Source organism: Dipteris shenzhenensis, chromosome 5, assembly GCF_047967505.1.
Source record: "Dipteris shenzhenensis isolate YYH24624 ecotype China chromosome 5, Dip_SZ_1.0, whole genome shotgun sequence".
NCBI lineage: Eukaryota > Viridiplantae > Streptophyta > Polypodiopsida > Gleicheniales > Dipteridaceae > Dipteris > Dipteris shenzhenensis.
This window is the reverse complement of record NC_141600.1, coordinates 47,112,328-47,116,127: the sequence shown is the minus strand read 5'-3', so window position 1 is coordinate 47,116,127 and position 3,800 is coordinate 47,112,328. Positions and strand designations below refer to the sequence as shown.

Genomic DNA, 3,800 nt, shown 5'->3' with positions numbered 1-3,800 from the left:
ATGAGAGGCCAAACAAGAATCCTCCATTCTTTTAATGCCCAAGCCTTTCTATTGGCTGGTTTCTTAATCACATTTCTTAAGGGCCTAATCCAAGAGTCCCTTTTTGAGTCTGAAATTCTCGTTTAAATGCTAAATGTAAATCTTATATATAAGATGTCTTCAAGGCCTATATCTGTGAATATTGTAAGATTAAAAGATTACAAATCTGTGAGCCATTATCGTTCCACGAGCCTTGAAGCCATGCTTCGGAATGAGAGCAAAAGTGGCTATTCCCATCGGAAACCCATCCTAGTGGTACCACTTGGTCTAGGATGGCGATAATGATCACAAATAGATTCCAATGCTAAGCCCATCTTAGTCTACTTGGTCTAGAATGATTCCCACCCTAAACCCATTCTAGTCTCATTTCATAATGATAATAATGATGATAAATGAATTCCCATCCTAAACCCCTTATGGTCCAATCCATGTGCTAAGTCCCTAAGAAGTCTTGATAAATTGGTAAGAGACTCCTACAAATATTTACACATTTAAAAAAGCATAAATGGGTATTTTTTTCTAAAGATGGCAACACTATCCTATGTGAAGCCTCATACATGTTTTTGAAAAAAAAGACCCTATTTAAGATGAAAAAAGCACGTTGCCAATCAAAAACCAACCCAAGGTTATATAGCCTTAGAGCTTAAAGCCTTGCCCCAAGATAACAATGCAACTATTGAAATGCACCAAAGATTTCCTTACCCCATTTATTCAAGAGTCTACAAAAGTATATCCCATTCTAGTCTCCTAAGTTTTTTGACGCCAAGCAAGGCACAAAATTTGCGTTGCCCCGTTGACCCCTTGCAGTGCAACTCATCAAAGCTTTGATACTGGCATCGCTGTGATGAACTGATGTATCTTGGCTAGCAGGTCGGATGCCCGTTCCAACTGCGGAAACACGTGAAACGAATGGATGCCATCTTCGTAATACTCCAGTTGCACCTCCTTCCCATCCTTCTTGAGTTTCTCCACATAGCGCAACTGCCAATCTTTCAGCAGATCATGCCCAGCTATCACGACCATGCTCGGTGGAAGCTGTACATCACATAGATCCACTGCGTTCGGCCCCGTCACGTTCGCTGCAGGATGGTCCCTGCCTGCAGCCTCTGGCAAATACGCCCTCCAACACCAATCCGCTCCCTTCAGCGTTGCTAATGGTCCCTTTCTCAGCCTGATCTCTGCAGGCGTCCTCTCTTCTCCTCCGAAAAATGGAAACAACAGCACATTGCCACTCAACTTCAGTGGGCTCAAATCCCTTGCAGCTGCCATGCATGCAACATGATGCACTATGTTTCCCCCGGCGCTGTCTCCCATCAGAAAGCAGCGAGATATGTCCGCATGAGAGGGAAGGTGCTTCTGACTCTCATCTTTAAGCCATTCTAATGCTGAAAAACAATCGTCATAAGCAATGGGATACCGATGCTCAGGCGACCTTCTGTAGTGGACTGATGTCACCACAGCCTTGCACGTTCTACATAATTTCCTGCAAAATGAATTGTAAAACACAGTATTGGCACTCATAAGGGCGAATCCTCCCCCGTGGCAGTAGAGGATAACTGGGAGGCTCTCTGCTGTTGTATCATCCTGAGGAAAGGGCTTTTTCACTGTTTCGTGAGGAACGTAAATCCGAACCCATACGCCCGTTTCTTTATTTATGCTAACATCCGCAGAAGACACTCCGTGAACAGGCTTTTTTCGGGCACGAGCCTTGAAATCGAGAAGCTCATAAAACGGACGGTTGAGGGTGCCATCCTCGTGCATCGATGGGCCTCTCAAAACTTTGTCCAACCAGAGAAGAAACTTTAAAGAGGCTGGAATAGAAATGGTTGATTCTGTCGAATAGGCGGTGAGGTCCATCTCCATCTACACTTGCGAAACGTTGTTCAGATGGCGTCGACGAAGGATGGATCTAGAGGTGAACGCTCAGAAATGAGGGTGGACCATTTGAGGGCCTAGTGAGATCCAAAGACGAGAGCTAATTAGGGAGGATAGCTAAGATAAAATCAATGGTGCAGGCGGGCAAGGGACCTCGGGACAGCCGCAGTGAGCCTCAGAAGCATCGGGGAGGAGGAGAAGCTCATGGAATTTGCTTGAGGATTGGCCAAGAGAGGCCGGCAAACAGCTGCGTGCTCGAGTTGTTATGTATTGAAGACGACGACTTTATTTTGTGGGAAATTTATTTTTTATATAATAAATAGTATTGCCGACAAAACACAAAGATCTATTTTTTTCCAAGATCCCGGTTTTTCGAGACCCCCACGATTTATTTTGAGGTCCCTCTCACATAAAGTATTCCCTTGCTTTTCTTTCTCCTATCTTGGGCTTTGAAAACAAGTGAAAGAAATGAATGACTTTTGTCATTCATAAGGCCCCCCCAAAATGTAAAACAAAGGAGATAGTGAATGGAGAGAGAGACACAATGACAATAAAAGCCAAGGGCCCTAAGTCTTGAATACTCACTTCCAAGCTAGTCTCAAAGCCATTAGTGCACTTAACTTCCACTTGACGGCGACGAATCAAAGCATCACACCTATTTTAGAAGCAAATTAATCCTAAAAATTTTGAATTTGTGCTTTACAAAATGAGAACGATTGCTAAGGCTACTTAGAGGGCAGGCCAAAAATCATGGTACTCTCTAATGATATAGAAACATAAGGGTGATGTAACGAGTGAGATAGGGCTTGGAAAAAGAAAAGGTGATAATAGCCTTTAGAACATGAGCCACTCCTTACACCACTCTCCATCTTTTGAACATTATACAAGATGGTGTAGTAGCTAGTCAACACACTGTGATGGTGGTGGAGGGGGGAGTCCAAATTTCTTCATGTTAGTTTCATTCAGAAGAGATAAATTTTTATTGATGTCGAAATTTTGTATGTCCCAATCAAAATAAAAGTTTGAAACATTCACTAAGATTTGAAATTCATATGCTAAAGATTTGAAGTTTGGCCAAGATTTACATCTTTCATTTCAAATTTTGAAAGAGAATATAAAAAAGAATATTATATTTTGTCAACATTGTGAAATGAAAAAATTGCCTCGATAAACTTTCACTAGTATTTTATATTAATGTATATCATCTTTAAAAATATCCATGAGTCAGAGACTCTCGATGAGGGCATTAGTTAGAGAGGCTTCAATAAAATTAGGACAAATAACCTATAGGAAAGGTTGCTCATTGTCTCGTTAGCTTCTAGGCTCAATGTCAGTTCTTTGATATGCGCTAAAAGAGGCATGGACATTGCCGAAGAGACATACCTATAATAGAAGAGGGTTGTGAGAAAATTATCTTGCTTAGGGCTAGTACTTCACATCATCAAACTTCTTCAGATCATGATGCAGTTATACTATCGTACAAAACACCATCATGTATGCCTTCATTCAAAATGAGACAAGAAACTTGACAATAGAAAACTTCATACTTGGAAACTTGAAACTTGAATATGAGAGCTAGAAAAATGGACTTTCATATTCCTATTCCTTGGTTAAGATGATCGGTAAATTGCTCGCTTTCTATTAATGCTAAATACATCGACAATTGATCCCTTCAAGTATGCTCATAAATAATTCGATCAACAATCGATCCTTTTAGTTACGTTTATAACTAATTCACCTCAATGCTTACTTACATTATTTCCCTCTCTTTCACATCTTAACTTTTATTAAACCATAGCTTCTTTCTACAAGATTTGTCTCACTATACTAGCACAATCAAACACTTCAGTATCATGTTTTTAAAGCTCCATGCAACTTATACCTTT

At 40.7% G+C, this 3,800-nt stretch overlaps 1 pseudogene; it reads right to left on the bottom strand.

The window, feature by feature from the left end:
- Positions 1 to 732: 732 nt before the first annotated feature.
- LOC147902102 (putative carboxylesterase 18 pseudogene) lies at positions 733 to 2,141 on the bottom strand (annotated as a pseudogene).
- Positions 2,142 to 3,800: the final 1,659 nt, after the last annotated feature.